The following is a 16,544-nucleotide window of genomic DNA, read 5'->3' on the forward strand; positions in this document are numbered from 1 at the left end:
TCTCTGACTTTTCTGCCTGTGACTGCTTGGAGTCGACTCTTACTTCCTTGGAGTCGACTCGGTGAACATCGGAGTCGACTCGCGCACTTCGGGAGTCGACTCGCTGACAGGTTCTGAGTTGAAGTTTTCTGTCCTTCTGTCTGTTCTCAGTCGGAGTCGACTCGTACTTATCTGGAGTCGACTCGAGCTCGTGCCAGTGAACTTGATACGCTTGGAGTCGACTCGTGATACTCGGGAGTCGACTCGAGTCTCAGACATTGGTTCAAACAGACTCCTTAACTTATCCAAAAATTATGAACCAAGTCTTGGGACACTTAGACAGGATTTTCACTGAAACACTCAATTGAATTCATTAGTAATCAAAAGATATACTCAAATACTTTGAGCTCATCAAAATCAAATGGGGTTTTAATCAATCACTCCACAGACCTAGAATGGGGTAAAACGCTAATGGACGGAGGAAGGTCGACGGAAAAAGTCCTAAGGACGGTTGGAGACGATCTAGGAGACGGCTCTAGGGTTTTTTGAACAGTGGCGGCGGTGAATAGAAGTGTTGATTAAATGCTTGGATTAGGGTTAAAAACTCGGATCCCGACCTCGAGTCGACTCCACTGAGTCGCGAGTCGACTCGACCTCGAGTCGACTTCGAAGTATGCGCGAGTCGACTCCCCTTATGCTTCCATTGTCCTCGAGTCGACTCCCGTCTATGTGCGAGTCGACTCTTCCTTATGAGCCGACTCTGAAACTTACTCGAGTCGACTCGAACTCTGGCACGCACCTAAAAATCATGCTATTTTCGTACCAAACCAGGGACACTCACTAAGTTATGATCTAATTTGATGATCATAGTTGAGAAACTCTATTTTTAACACAATTTAATCATCAAAATCAATGAACTAGAGGAGAACACCATTAGGATGGATCAATCACTCCTAATCCCCTCCTAAGCACACTAAATCTCTCTTCACTTAAGGGTTTTGTAAAAATATCAGCTAATTGATCATCAGTGCAAACAAATTGAAGTGTCACATCACCATTCAATACATGATCTCTTATGAAGTGATGTCTTATCTCAATATGTTTAGTTCTTGAATGCTGAATTGGATTTTTAGTGAGATTAATGGCACTTGTATTATCACAATTAATGGGAATTTTGTCTTGTTTAATGCCATAGTCTTCAAGTTGTTGTTTAATCCACATGATTTGAGCACAACAACTCCCGGCAGCTACATATTCAGCTTCAGCAGTAGATAAAGCAACCGAATTTTGTTTTTTGCTAAACCATGAGATTAAATTTTCTCCTAAGAGTTGACATGACCCGCTGGTGCTTTTTCTATCAAGTTTACAACCAGCAAAGTCTGAATCTGTGTATCCTATTAAATTCAGACTAGATTCTTTAGAATACCATAAACCTATACTTTTTGTTCCTATTAGGTATTTAAAGATTCTTTTTACTGTAATTAGATGAGATTCCTTAGGATTAGACTGATATCTAGCACACATGCATACACTAAACATGATATCTGGTCTACTTGCAGTGAGATACAATAAAGATCCTATCATACCTCTATATAACTTTTGATCTACAGATTTACCTGATTCATCTTGGTCTAATTTGCATGATGAGCTCATGAATGTGCTGATTGGCTTGTTTCCCTCCATATCAAACTTCTTAAGCATCTCCTTGATGTATTTAGCTTGATTGATGAAGATCCCCTCTTTTGATTGTTTGATTTGAAGTCCGAGGAAATAGTTCAGCTCTCCCATCATGCTCATCTCGAACTCACTCTGCATTAAGTCAGCAAATTCTTCGCAGAGGCGATTGTTAGTAGCACCGAAAATAATATCATCAACATAAATCTGTACTAATAATAAATCTTTGTTTTTCTTCTTAAGAAACAGTGTTGTATCTACATTTCCCCTAGAGAACTCATGATCTAGTAGAAATTTGCTAAGTCTTTCATACCATGCTCTAGGTGCTTGTTTCAAACCATAGAGTGCTTTGTTCAATTTATATACATAATTAGGGTATTGATGATTTTCAAAACTAGGAGGTTGTTCTACATATACCTCCTCATTAATATACCCATTTAAAAATGCACTTTTTACATCCATTTGAAATAATTTGAAGTCCTTAGAGCATGCAAATGCTAGTAAAAGTCTAATTGCCTCAAGCCTAGCTACTGGAGCAAAGGTTTCATCAAAATCTATACCTTCCTTGATTATACCCCTTTGCTACTAGTCTAACCTTATTCCTTATTACAATTCCATTTTCATCAAGTTTATTTTTATAAATCCATTTGGTACCTATAATTGAATATTCAGAAGGTCGTTCAACTAGATTCCATACCTTGTTTCTAGTAAATTGGTTTAATTCTTCTTGCATTGCATTTATCCAATTTACATCTTTTTCAGCTTCTTCTATGTGTTTGGGCTCAAAATGTGAGACAAAAGCTAGATGATTATTTAAGTTCCTAAGGGATGCTCTAGTCCTAACAGGTTGAGATGGATCATCTAAAATTAATTTCTTAGGATGCCCGTGAGCAAACCTCCACGCCTTAGTTAGCCCATGATCCACAATAGCCTCTTGGCTTGATGATGCATCTCCAATTAATTTTTGATTATCATCTTGTAACGTCATCTCATCTATCTTTTCTTCAAGAATTTCAGCATCATCATCAAGATTAACTCTCTTACTAGAAGAGGTATCACTAGAATCATCAAAAACAACATGTATGGATTCTTCTATAACTAGGGTTTTTTTATTAAAGATTCTATAGGCTTTACTAGTTGTAGAGTATCCTAAGAATATACCCTCATCAGATTTAGAGTCAAATTTTTCTAGATTATCTTTCCCATTATTATGAACAAAACACCTACATTCAAAGACATGAAAATAATTTACCTTTGGTTTTCTGTTTTTCCAAAGTTCATAAGGTGTTTTCTTTATAATGGGTCTCAATAAAACTCTATTTAATATATGACAAGAGGTATTGATGGCTTCTCCCCAAAAGTACTTAGGAAGGTTACTTTCACATAACATGGTTCTAGCCATTTTCTCTAGAGTTCTATTTTTCCTTTCCACAACTCCATTTTGTTGTGGTGTCCTAGGTGCAGAAAAGTTATGAGTTATCCCCTTTTTACTACAAAACTCATCAAATAAGTGATTTTCAAATTCGGTTCCATGGTCACTTCTAATAGCTATGACTGAAGTATCTCTAGCATTTGTTACTTCTTTATGAAATTTCTTGAAAACTGAAAATGCTTGATCCTTATGAGCTAAGAACATGACCCAAGTGTATCTAGAATAATCATCTACAATAACTAGCCCATATTTATTTCCACCTAGACTTGTGGTTCTAGTTGGTCCGAATAGGTCCATGTGTAGTAGTTCTAGAGGTCTAGAGGTAGAGACACAATTTATAGATTTAAAGGAGTTCCTTGATTGTTTGCCAAATTGACATGCTTCACATATTTTATTCTTTTCAAACTTTAGTTTTGGCAAACCTATCACGGAATCTCTTTTAACTAGTTTTGATACTGTGTCCATGCTTGCATGACCTAACTTACGGTGCCATAACCAACTAGCATCATTATCCTTAGTTTCATTAACAACTAAATATGGGTTATGTTTGGCAAGATCCTCAAGGTCTACTACATACACATTCCCACGTCTTATTCCTTTAAAAACTAAACTATTGTCATTTGAGTTTGTTATGATGCATAGTGATGGTTTGAACATAACATCATAACCTCTATCACACAATTGACTAATGCTCAGTAGATTATGCTTAAGACCATCAACATATCGAACATTATCAATAAAGGTTGAAGGGGTAATTTGTATTTTACCTATACCAATGATGTGACTTTGGTTATTGTCTCCAAAAGTCACAGCACCTCCCTTCTTAGCTTCAAGGGTGAAGAATTGATCCTTATCACCCGTCATGTGTCTTGAGCAGCCACTATCCAAGTACCAACAATTTTTGTCGACCTTGGCTGCAAGACACTCCTACACAAGCAAATCATATACATTTAGGTACCCAAGTTTTCTTGGGTCCTTCATGGTTAGTAATGTTGACTTCTTTTGGAACCCAAATTCTTTTAATTTTTCTTTTAGTTTTACCTTTCCTATAATCACATACATTTGCTTTATGTCCTAATGTTCCACAACAAAAACAGGTTATTTTCTTAGTTTTACTTTTCCCTGCTTTAACAAAGAAGTTACTAAGGAGTTTTTGCTTATTTTTAGGTTTATACCCTAAACCTGCTCTATTGAATACAGCTCGTTGACTATTAAGTATCATCTCTAATTTTTCTGAGCTATATGTAAATTTTTCTACAATAGGCTTGTACTTTTCAAGTTCGAGTGTCAATTTTTGGTTTTCTGTTTTTAGATCATCTAATTCTTTTGTGTAGTTACTTCCAATAGTTAGTTTATCCTTTTTAAGTTCAGAAATTTCCTTGGCTAGTTTTTCATTATCCTTAGTTAAGGTATTAGATTTTTGAATCAACATTTGATTCCTTGTTTTAAGTTCTACATTTTCTTTAGTGATAGAGTCCTTATCCTTAACTAATTTATCGTATTTGTGGAGGTGAGATTGATTGGCTAGTTTTAGCTCTTTATTCTTAAGATTTATAGCCTTATATTCAACCATTAATTCATTAAATGCATCATACAATTCATCAAAGGTAAAATCTAGATGCGTTTCGGATGATACCTCATTTTCATTTGCCATGAAGCAGAAATTGGCCTTTTTTTCTTGTTCCTCATCCGATGATGATGATGATGAGTCGGAGTCCGATAAGGTGGAGACAAGGGCTTTCTTTTTCTTGTACTTGCTCCCCTTCTTCAGCAAGGGACACTCAGCTCTGATGTGCCCCGGCTTCTTGCACTCATAACATCCAATCCCCTCATTTTCCCTTTCCTTACCCTTATCCTTGTGATAGGAACTTGAGGGGCCTCTCCTTTGATGAAAGGACTTCTTTTGGTTGATGAATTTTCTGAACTTGCGCACGAGAAGTGCCTCATCATCATCTCCCTCATGATCTTCTTCTTCACTGCTGCTACTGCAAGACAAGTCTTTGTTAGAAGATGTAGATTTGAGAGCTATTACCTTTTTCTTATGGGTGGACTCTTCTTCACTGTGTTGCTTTATTGTTAGTTCATGCGTCATGAGGGATCTAAGAAGCTCCTCGAGTGGCAGCTTGTTTAAATCCTTGGCTTCTTGGATTGCCGTTACCTTGGCTTCCCATGACCTTGGCAAACAGCGAAGAATCTTCCTGACAAGTTCACTGTTAGTATAATTTTTGCCAAGGCTTTTTAGGCCATTGACAATATCAGTAAATCTAGTGAACATGCAAGTGATTGTTTCATTAGAGTCCATCTTAAATAATTCATATTTATGAACCAATATATTTATTTTGGACTCTTTGACTTGATTTGTCCCCTCGTGGGTCACTTCAAGTCTGTCCCAAATCTCTTTTGCAGAATTGCAAGTAGATATTCTATTGAATTTATTTCTATCTAAAGAATAATAAAGCACGTTCATGGCTTTGGCATTCAGTTGTGCCTTCCTCCTATCATTGTCATCCCAATCCTTTTCAAGTTTGGGTATGGTTACACCCTCTACAAAAATTGATGGGACGTATGGTCCATTAAGTATGATGGACCACATCTCATAGTCTTGTGCTTGGATGAATATTTTCATCCTAGCCTTCCAATATGAGTAGTCGGATCCATTAAAGAATGGGGGTCTTTGGGTGGACTGTCCCTCAATGTGGGAAGATCCAAATGGGGTTGTCATTTTGATCTTTTACTCTTAGGGTAAAAGAGTTCCGGCTCTGATACCACTTGTTGCCCAGATAGACAACCCAAGAGGGAGGGTGAATTGGGTTTTAAAATAATTTTTCAATTAAAACATTTGTGGATGACTAATTAATACTTTTGCAAGATGATTAATTAGATGCTATGTGCTGTGAATGAAATGAAAGTAAGAGAGAGACACAAATAATCACAAACACAATGATTTTATAGTGGTTCGGAGCTAACCCTTGCTCCTACATCCACTCCCCAAGTCTCACTTGGGAATTCACTATAACCCCTCTGATGCCGGACCAAATTTAAAATGAAAGCAGGAGAAGAGGGGAAGAGAAGGAGGAAGAAGAAGAGAAGAAGGAGAAGGGAGGAGAAGAGAAGAAGAGGAAAACGTGGGGGAAGGAAGTCTTTAATTCTGCATTAAAACCCTAATCAGCATAAAGTTCCCTTTAAATAGGGCCCCATAAGAACAATTAAAATAAACCCCTTACATAAAATAATTCCCCACAAATAAGCCCTAAAATGCAAATAAGCCCAGAATAAAATAAACCCCAAATAAATCCTAAAACACAAATAAACCCAGAGATAACAATAAGCAAATATGCAAATAAAATGGGGACCTAGCTGATGTCCCCATCAACTCCTCCCGGGTGAGAAAAACTCGACCCCGTCCAGTGTAAATCGGGTCGGCTGTCGTACTGCTCCAGAAGATCCGGGTCAAGGCGCTGCAACTCAGCTCGCGAAATCCACGACACATCTGATTCGGGTCGACCTTTCCACCGAACAAGGTAACGTTGGTAGCTTCCTCTCTTGGTAGGTATAACCTGCTCATCTAATATATGTTCTATGTGTTCTCTGCGTGCATGAAACTGTGGAGGTGGAGGCTCACTAGCAGGTGCTAGAGCAGGGTAATCAACAACAGTGGATGTATCAACAAAAGGGTCAGAAGGAATGAATGTTGATTTCTTGTATGGGACTAAATCTTCAATATTAAATGTCGCACTAATCCCATAGTCTTCAGGAAGATCTACAACATACGCATTCGAACTGATTTTCTTTAGGACTTTGAACGGTCCCGCACTACGAGATTGCAACTTTTTGAACGTCCCCAAAGGAAGTCGTTCAGGTCTAATTCTTACCATGACTGAATCACCTACATTTAATTCTTTATAACGTCGGTGCAAATCAGCAAAGGATTTATATTTTAAGTTATTAGAGTGAATAAGTTTGCTGATCTCCTGATGCAATGAATGCAGGTGTGAAGCAAATGATTGTGCAGACTCAGAGACTCTATGTTGATGAGACATGGGAATCAAGTCTATGGGTTGCCTAGGTTTATAACCATTCACCACTTCAAAAGGACTCATGCCTATGGTCCTATTGACCGAACTATTATATGCAAACTCGGCAGTTGGTAACACGAGATCCCAAGTCCTAGTATGCTCACCTACCAGACATCTGAGAAGACTCCCTAGACTTCGGTTGACAACTTCGGTCTGGCCATCAGTTTGGGGATGATAGGCAGAGGAAAATTTTAATTTGGTACCCATCATGTGCCAAAGAGTTTTTCAAAAATAGCTCATAAATTTAACATCCCTATCGGACACAATAGATTTAGGGAGACCATGGAGTCTAACGACTTCGTCAAAATAAAGTTTCGCAATCCTAGAAGCATCAGAAGTCTTAGAACATGGGAGAAAATGAGCCATTTTAGAGAACCGGTCCACTACTACAAAAATGGAATCGTGTTTGGTCGAGGTACGTGGAAGCCCTAACACAAAATCCATGCTAACATCTTGCCACGGACAATCAGGAACAGGTAGTGGAGTGTAAAGCCCAGTGTTCTGTTTACGTTGTTTGGCTAATTGACATGTGCGGCACTGAGCGACGATCTTGGCCACGTCTCTCTTGAGACTCGGCCAGAAGAAACGTCTTTCCACCATCTCAATTGTTTTGTCTCTCTCGAAATGCCCAGACAGTCCTCCAGCGTGTACTTCCCATACTAGAAAATCTCTTAAAGAAGTTCGAGGAATACACAATCAGTCGGAGCGAAAGAGATAATCATCGTGTAAAAAGAAATCATCGTGCTCTCTCTCTACTCCATCTCGTAAGGTCAGGTATACATTACTAAAATCGGGACAGGTGGCATATTGTTCCCTGATCCTTTCAAAACCAATTACTTCAATGCTCATCATGGATAGGAGGAAGATCCGTCGACTGAGCGCATCAGCAGCCTTATTCTCAATTCCAGCTTTATGTTTCAGCACAAAAGTATAGGCTTGTAGAAACTCAATCCATCGGCCGTGTCGAAGGTTTAGTTTCTTTTGAGAATTGAGATACTTTAAAGCCTCATGGTCTGAATACAGGACAAATTCTTGCGGTAGCAAATAGTGTCGCCAATGTCGCAAAGTTTGCACTACCGCATAGAATTCCTTATCATAGGTGGAATAACGCAACCTGCCGTCACTTAACTTTTCACTAAAGAACGCGACAGGGTGGCCTTCTTGGCTTAATACACCACCTATGCCAACGCCAGAGGCATCACATGCGACCTCGAATACCTTAGTGAAATCAGGGAGGCGCAAGACAGATGCTTCGGTCATCCTATGTTTAATATCTTTAAATGCTTGGGATGCCGACTTAGTCCAGATAAAGTCTCCTTTCTTCATGCAATCTGTGATGGGAGACATTATTGAACTAAAATTCCTAATGAAGCGACGATAGAAAGTAGCCAGACCATGAAAACTACGTACCTCGGCTAAGGTCTTGGGCTCAGGCCAATCGACTATCGCGCTTACTTTTTCTGGATCAGCGGAGACACCCTTGGAAGATACTATGAATCCTAAGAAAGTGACGTGATCAGTCAGGAAGGCACACTTCTTAGGGTTTGCAAAGAAGCTTTCTTTCCGCAGGATTTCACAAACCTGCCTTAGGTGTGAGAGATGGAGCTCTTGAGTTTGACTATAAATGAGGATGTCATCAAAGTATACAACGACAAATTTGTTCAAGAAAGGTCGAAAGATCTGTGTCATCACCCTCATAAAAGTACTTGGAGCATTTGTTAATCCAAAAGGCATTACTAACCATTCGTAGAGTCCATCTTTGGTCTTGAATGCAGTTTTCCATTCATCCCCAGGACGAATCCGAATCTGGTGGTACCCACTCTTTAGGTCGATCTTGGAAAAAACTGTAGCACCAGACATATAGTCTAAAAGGTCGTCCAGCCTAGGAATGGGAAAACGATACTTAACCGTGATCTTATTGATAGCACGGCTATCGATGCACATCCTCCAAGAGCCATCTTTCTTGGGAGTGAGGAGTGCAGGTACAGCACAGGGACTCAAACTCTCACGAATATACCCTCGAGTGACGAGTTCGTCAACTTGGCGTTTCAGTTCAGTGTGCTCGTTTGGATTGAGTCTATGGTGGGGAAGATTTGGCAGTGACGCTCCAGGAATGAGATCAATTACGTGCTGGATATCACGCATTGGAGGGAGTGCCTCTGGAAGATCAGTTGGGAAGACAGAGTGAAACTCCTCCAACAGAGGAACTACGGCGGCCGGATGTTCGACATTTGACTCCACATTAATAACTCTAGCCACAAGGGTGAACACAGGTGAATGGCTTTCGATATCTTTCATTACCTCTTTCGAAGTAATGATGTGAAGTGACTCTTCTTTTTGTGGCGTAGCACCCTTCTTCTCAGGGCCGGGTTCTCTAGGAGGCAATGAATTCAGTATAATTTTCCGACCCTGGAACATAAAACTACACGAATTTGACCGACCATGAAGTGTGACGTCCCTATCGTATAACCAAGGTCTTCCTAGAATGACTTGACCTACGTCCATCGGAAGGCAGTCGCACCAAATCTCGTCTTTATAAGATAGGAATTGAATCGGGACAAGGCATCTTTCTGAAACCGAAATGGACGTCTTATCTACCCAGGCTACTTTATATGGATTAGGATGAGGGGTAGATTTCAGGCCAAGGCGAGAAACAACTCCAGACGCAATGGCATTGATGCAACTCCCGCTATCAAATAAGATTTTGCATGTTTTACCATTGATCTTAATAAGTGTATAAAATAGGGAGGTTCTTCGCCAGTCTTGTTCGATCTTTGTTTGGGCTAGTGTGCACCTAACCACATGGAGCCTATGGTTTTGGTCATTCCTATCAGTGGGCTCATTTTGGTATTCAGTCTGAACAAACTCTAACCCGGTCTTTTCGTCTCCAAAGTCATCTACAAAATCCTCGATGTTTGGTTCATAGACTTCTTAGACACATTCAGTATCCTGGGTTCCTGCTTCCAGTTCAGTCATTAAATAGGTCTTGGCATTACATTGGGACGCAATATGGCCAAACTTTTGGCACCTGAAACACTGGGTTTGGTTTCTTAAGGGCGGGTTGGACCCTAATATGCCTTTTCCTTTATCAGTTGATGTACTTTGAGCAGGCACCGGGAACGTCCTAGTCGGTGTTTGGCTAGAACTGGGTTGGGAGGGATGGTTGGAGAGTGGTCTGGGTTGTGGGAGATGGCTTTGATTAGGTCGGGCTCCTGGGGGTAAAAACCGAGAGTCGGTACGTCTCACCACAGGGACTCGTAAAAAACTATCCACGTCTTGAGCCAATTGGTATGCCTGGCCAAGGGTAGTAATCTCTCGGAGGATCAATTCTTTCTGGATCTCCTCACGGAGTCCTGCTCGAAACCTAGAAAGAGTAACAGTCTCCTCTTCGATTACACCACACCTCATGTGAAACTTCTCAAATTGTGCAATGTAATCGGCAACAGTTGAAGTTCCTTGAGTTAGTTTCTGCCACCTATCCATAAGGCGTTGTCGGTAAGAGAATGGCAGATACTTCTCATTCAGTTTTTCTTTCATATCCTCCCAAGTGGTGATACGTGGAAGCCTCTGGGTCTCACGCCGATGTTCAACGTTATGCCAGTACCAGTGAGCTTGCCCAATAAGCTTCATTTTGGCAAACCGTACTTTTCTATCTTCAGTCATATCGTACCACTCAAAATAATTATCCATAGCTGCTCTCCAATCAAGGTACACGCTCGGATCTAATTGACCAGCAAATGTGGGGGCTTCTACTCGCACGGTACGAAGTAGTCGCTCGTCAAGATCGCGCTGGTGATCAGGATGATGTTGGTTCCTAGGGAGATGGGGAAAAGCTACAGGCGGTGTGGTCAAACCAAACTCGGGATAAGCTGTGATTGGGGATGATGGTTCCGGAGTCCTAGGGTGTTGTACTAGAGCACGGATCTCACGTTTGAATTCGTCGTGATCAGCTCGTATTGCAGCTAATTGTTCCAGAATATCTTGTATAACTCTGGGGTCCATGGTGGATAAAGGGGTCTGAGAGTCAGTGAGGAGGTACTCTCTACCACTACGGGTGGGCATACAGGAACGACTCTAATTGGTGATATGATATGCAATACTACTAATGAACCCTAATTGTCCAAATGTAATGCAGGACAACCTACTGATGCAACCCACTAATGCAACCTACTATGAATTCGAAAATCAGCAACTTTTTACAAAAATAACTTAAAATTAAATGTTACTAATTTGTACTTTGGTTATTTCAGAATTAAAGTAGAAAATTAGTCACTATAAGAAGTTAGGTTGCAAACACGTTTTACAGTCATTCAAAATCTGAAAGTAATCTGATCTATGGATGTTGATGATGTCCTGACACTAAGGTGTGCTAATTTAATATTTAGATTTAATTGGTAGGTAGGACGGGTGTGGTGGAAAATGTTCTAGGTTTTGCAGTTTGACAAGAAAATAAGTTTCAAAATAGGGCTGTCATGCAAGAGAACTAGAACATATTTAGATAAGCAAGCCCAAAGGAGGAAGAACCTATTACCTGTGGTGAATGCAGTTGACCAGAATCATCTGCTCGTGGAGTCTCGAACACGAAGTCAGTACCGGGCGAAGTTAGCTGGAACCGTGGACTCGGGCTGCAGCACAAAACCTTCTGAATTTCTGGAACGGGCTGAAGAAGATGCTGAATCGGGCCAGTAAAAGGATCTGTGGTCAATTGGGCTTGGACCGTGCTACAGTACAGCGCGCGGGCTGGGCTGGCGGCCTGCTGCAAGGAACTGGACCAGGCTGGTCGGGCTCGGATGTGGCCTGATGGGCAAGTGAAAACAGGGCCAGATCTGTTGGGCCCAACTGTGAATTTGGTGGGTGTAAAGTGGGTCTAATGAAGCCCACAATGATGACCCGACTGAGTGCAAGAAGGGGGAAGGGAAGTCGATGGTACTCAGCGAGGGACGAAAGCGGCCGACGGGAGAAGAGCTTGGCTGATGGGCGCTCGGACACGGAACCGGCGGCGGTCTTCCAGCGGCGGGTGCGGTGGTGGATGGTGGAGGTAGGTGGGACGCGGCCTGTGGAGTCGGCCGATGGTGAGGAAAAATGGCAAGGATGTACGAGGAGGCGGACAAAGGGAGGGAAAATGGGAGAGGGGTGGTGGCTGGACGGATGAAAAGGCTGCCGCGAGAGATGAGCAGCGGCAGAGCTCGGCGAGGCGGCGGAAGTGGGGTTGGCACGATGGCGGCGAGGAGGAAAGGCGGAGCGGCTGGTGGTGGCGCTGCAGGCGGAGCTCGGCGACGGCGGCGAAGGAGACGGTGGAAACCCTAGGGTTTCCTTTTCGGCAGAACAGAGGTTAGTTTTTTTTTTTTTTGGAAACACGTGTAGGTCACGTGATCCTACGGAATTTTTTTTTTTTTTTTTTTAACTTACTGGATGTGAACCCGGGCTATCGGGTTTTGGGGTAACGGGTTTAGAACTTACCCGTTACCACCCGTCTTCAACCTCCCGATTGATTCGGGAGAACGGCCCGGTCGCTTCGGCGGTGGTTGCGGAGCGGCCGAACGGCGTGGCGGCGGAGCTTGCGGCCGCAGCTCCGTGGTCGGAGGCGACAGGCGGCGGCCGGTCGTGGCAGCGGCTGGGCTTCCCCTGTGGGCGGTGGTCGGCGGATGCGTCGACAGTGCCGAGGGATAATGCTGAGAATTGATCGGCGACGCCCTTCTTCTTTCCGGCAGCGGGAGTCACGCGTGGCCCTTCGACACGCTCCGGTGTCCGTGGTCGACGTACGGCGTAGTATTCGTGCGGCCACAGGAAATCGGGGATCTGTTGGCGCTCGGCCATACACCGGTGGTGGTGGCGTCGGTTGCAGGCTCCGGTGGAGGACCAGAGGCGGTGCTGCAGGGAGGGCTCCGGAGGATCTGATGGAAAGAACTGGTTGCAGCAGGGAGGGGCACAGTGGAACTGCTCGGCTACGGGGAAGACTCTCTTTTTTTTTTTTGTTTTGCTCTGATGAAAACACAGACCGAGAGAGAGGAAGGGTCGGATGCGGGTGGCTGTCGATCTGGGCCTTCACAGACTCGGCAGTGATCCTTTTTTTTTTTTTTGAACAGGCTGACAGAGGGAAGGCCCTGTTCTCCTTGAAGCACCGTGAGAACTAATGGGAAAGAAGGGCTGTTGTTGGATCGGGGCTTTGGCAGCAGGGGCAAAACCAGCCTTGCTCTGATACCAAGTTGATGCCGGACCAAATTTAAAATGAAAGCAGGAGAAGAGGGGAAGAGAAGGAGGAAGAAGAAGAGAAGAAGGAGAAGGGAGGAGAAGAGAAGAAGAGGAAAACGTGGGGGAAGGAAGTCTTTAATTCTGCATTAAAACCCTAATCAGCATAAAGTTCCCTTTAAATAGGGCCCCATAAGAAAAATTAAAATAAACCCCTTACATAAAATAATTCCCCACAAATAAGCCCTAAAATGCAAATAAGCCCAGAATAAAATAAACCCCAAATAAATCCTAAAACACAAATAAACCCAGAAATAACAATAAGCAAATATGCAAATAAAATGGGGACCTAGCTGATGTCCCCATCACCCTCGGATTACAGCCGGTTGTTTTGCAAGCTCACAACCCAACTTGTTGTTTTACGAGGTCACAACAAACTCGGTCGGTTTTCCCAGGCTCACCGACTAGAACCACCCCGATTGTTTTTCCGGAATCACAATCGAACCCTTACACGTTGGTTTCAACCTAGGCTCACCAACAAACCTATATACCCTTGATTCAATCCCCTGATTGAATCAAGTAAGAACCAAATGGAAAGAACAAGGACAAACAGAAAAATAGAGCTTCTAAAAAGCAGATATACAGCGATATATATAAGAGAAAAGTTAAGAGCCCTCAAACACGTTTGAGATGAAGTAGAGAAGGGCTTCTTGAACTTTGGGTCTCCTCTTGAATGTCTGGATGACTTGGAGGCGGGAGGAGACTTCTTTAATGCTGGGAAGAGTTGGTTGACTGGAGTTAATGGCCCTCTTCCTTCTTTTTCGTTGAAATCAGTTTACAGATGAAGGATTCTTGTTTTCTTTGAGTGGAATGTTACTTCTCTACTTTGCTACAGTCCTCTGTGGCTATTTAAGCCATTCCCCACGGAAACTAGCCGTTAGACACACTTTACTAGCCGTTCTGCATATTCTGCACATCCTGACAATGTGTCCGTTGGGGTCGGAGTCGACTCGCGCGATCTGCAGTCGACTCGGCTGTAGCAGGAGTCGACTCATGCTTTTTTGGAGTCAGCTCGGCAACTGTTCCAGATTTGAATTGAAGTGGTCTTCTCGACTGGGAGTCGACTCGACGTAACCCGGAGTCGACTCGCCAAAATCTGGAGCTGACCTTGCACTTTTGGAGTCGGCTCATCCCAAGGAATCCATAGATGTATTCTTCAACTTGGCTCACTCGAGTCGACTCGGAAATTCTGGGAGTCGACTCGGCGCTCAGAGCCTGAACTCCCGATCTTCTGTCTTTTGGCTCGTCCAGTCTTGGAGTCGACTCGAGCTATCCCGGAGTCGACTCGGCTCTCAGTATCCGAAAAACAGTCTTCTGTCTTTTTGGAGTAGCGCTGCCTTGGAGTCGACTCGAACTGTCTTGGAGTCGACTCGCGTCTCAGAGACAACAATACTGTCTTCTGTCTTTTTGGGGTTGCGCTGTCTCGGAGTCGACTCGAGCTTTGCGGGAGTCGACTCGCCTCTCAGTGCCCGAAAGTTGGTCTCTGACTTTTGCCTTGCATAACACTGAGAGTCGACTCTCGCTTTCTTTGGAGTCGACCTGCCAACCATCGGAGTCGACTCGCGTTCCTCAGGAGTCGACTCGGCTCTCAGGGTCCGAAAACTGCTCTCTGACTTTTTGTCTGTAACTCCCTGGAGTAGACTCATACTACCCTGGAGTCGACTCGGCTAGCATCGGAGTCGACTCGCGCACTTCAGGAGTCGACTCGCTGACAGGTTCTGAGTTGGGTCTTTCTGTTTGTTTGTCTGTTCTTAGTCGGAGTCGACTCGTAATATTCCGGAGTCGACTCGAGCCTGTGCCAATGCTTCTGATACGCTTGGAGTCGACTCGTACTATCCCGGAGTCGACTCGAGTCTCAGACTTTGGTTCAAATTGACTTCTTAACTTATCCCAAAATATCTTGAACCATATCTAGAGACTCTTAACCATAAATTTATAAGATTTTCACTGAAACACTAGATTGAATTCATTAGTAACCATAAGATATACTCAAATGCTTTGAGCTCATCAAAATCAAATAGGGTTACAATCAATCACTCCACAAAAGACTTCAGCAAAATCTCTAGGCCCTTGTGCAATCTCCTTGCCAAGGATACACCCTTTGTCTTTGATGAAGCATGTAAAGAGGCCTTTGAAAAGCTCCGATCTAAGTTGTCTACAGCACTTGTCATACAACCTCTCAATTGGATCCTTCTATTTGAACCTATGTGTGACGCTTCTGATTATGCCATTGGGGCGGTTTTAGGGCAATGGCTAGATAAATTACCTCATGTCATTTACTACGCTAGTAAGATACTCTCAGATGCACAATTGAACTACACTACTACTGAGAAAGAATTACTAGTAGTAGTATTTGCTCTGGACAAATTTCGGTCCTATCTCTTAGGGTCCAAGGTTATTGTGTTCACTGATCATTCTGCTCTCTGGTACCTCCTTTCAAAGAAGGACACCAAGCCTCGCCTAATTCGATGGATCCTGTTGTTATAAGAATTTAATCTAGAAATTCGTGATAAGAAAGGTACCACAAATGTTGTAGCAGACCATTTATCTAGAATCCTTCTCGAGCCTCCTCATAACATTTCACCACTTCAGGATTCCTTTCCAGATGAACAATTATTTGAGGTACAACAAGTGAGAACACCATGGTTTGCCAACATAGTGAACTATCTTGCCATAGGACAAATTTTCGATCACTGGTTCAAGCAGGACAAGGACCGATTCTTTTCGCAAGTTAAGTTCTACTTTTGGGATAACCCAGATTTGTTTAAATACTGTCCTGATCAAGTAATCCGTCGATGTGTGCCTGAATGTGAATTTCAGAGTATTTTTGATTTTTGTTATACCCAAGCCTGCGGGGGACATTTTGGGGGTAGAAAAACTGCAGCTAAAGTCTTACAAGGTGGATTTTATTGGCCCTCATTATTCAAAGATGCTCACAATATTTGCCAGACTTGTGAGCGATGCCAGCGAATGGGTACAATCACCCGTAGAGATATGATGCCACTTAACACCATTTTAATTATAGAAATTTTGACTTCATGGGTCGTTTCCCGCGCTCTTTTGGTTTTGAGTACATTCTTGTCGGGGTTGACTATGTCTCGAAGTGGTAGAGCAGTTGCCACTAGGACTAACGA

Source organism: Phoenix dactylifera, chromosome 10, assembly GCF_051530095.1.
Source record: "Phoenix dactylifera cultivar Ajwa chromosome 10, Ajwa_hap1_PhDact_Kaust_v1.1, whole genome shotgun sequence".
Taxonomy (NCBI): Eukaryota; Viridiplantae; Streptophyta; class Magnoliopsida; order Arecales; family Arecaceae; genus Phoenix; species Phoenix dactylifera.